Source organism: Nylanderia fulva, unplaced genomic scaffold (assembly GCF_048542155.1).
Source record: "Nylanderia fulva isolate GAGA-0341 unplaced genomic scaffold, ASM4854215v1 Scaffold593, whole genome shotgun sequence".
In the NCBI taxonomy this organism is placed as follows: Eukaryota; Metazoa; Arthropoda; class Insecta; order Hymenoptera; family Formicidae; genus Nylanderia; species Nylanderia fulva.
Window position 1 is genome coordinate 13,775 of NW_028190691.1, and position 1,160 is coordinate 14,934.

Here is a 1,160-nt window from a genome sequence, read left to right on the forward strand (position 1 = left end):
GGGGGAGGGGCCACTCTTTCCTTTTAAACGAAAGAATGAGGGGTTCATATAAGCGTCACGCGGACAACTTCTTAAGGTGGAGATTTATATGGGTTCCCATTCTGGGCCTCTTGAATAGGAGCGTCCCCGGGCCCCCGTCTTCCCCCCGACCCCTCTGAGGGTGGCAGATCAGCGGAGGGGGAAAAATCAAGAATGGGCCACAAGTGGTGGCTTCTAAACCATCGTGGACCTTTCCACCAAAACGGGTGGGTAACGAGTTCTAAAACGGTCAGACCGCGGAGGCACAGTCCGGGGGTTTTGTTCAAAGGGAAACTGATTCCAAAAAACGGAACCCAGTAAAGTATGCACCTCGGATACGCTTTTAGCCACGTAGGGCCCATTTTGAGGGATGTTGACGGAGCCACGCGAGACGAGGGTCAACCGTCCCCCGTATAGGGGAATCGGGGGTAATTTAAAAAGTAAAGGCCCATTTAAATTAGCCGGCTGAAAAAAACGATGCGTTAATTCCAATCGGGGGATGCTTACAGTTTTGGGGGCGCGATCTTTTTTTTTAAAGAGCGACCGACATTGAAACTTCTTTGGAAAAGGGAAAGCATTGAATAAGACGCCCCGCCGCGTAAGCGCGATTCGAAGCGTCGGAAAAACCCGGGGTTTTTCGAACGCGGGTTTTTGAATTCGCCCGGTCCAACGGGGTATTGGGACGCGGTTAAATGATTCTAAACTTTGGAACCCCCCCCCCTCGGCAACTTTTCTGAAAAGGGGAGTTCCCAATCACTTTGAGAAGCCATAATTCTTGTAGCAAGATTTTCGCGGTTACAAAACCGGGGCGGCCCCTCATGGGGGCGTTAATTTGGCCGTAAACAAGAACTGAAAATTTCGTGGGTGTAACCGTCTCAAAGGAGTGATCACGAATTTTAAACCCTCCCCCTTCGCGAGCCTACGACCCAAAACCTTGAGGGGGTTTCTTTTACTGTAAATGACGGTCTTCCGGGTGATGAGCCCAAACCTTTTAAAAAAGAAGGAAGCATTTGATGCCCACTTTCTCTGAAATCCTCCCTTTCGAAAATTCAAAAAGTTGAACACGGGCTTTTATCAAAAAAGTCGTGTCGTCCGCGCCAAAAAGCGCATTGTCCACGTAGAGGGACTCACGGAGAATCGGA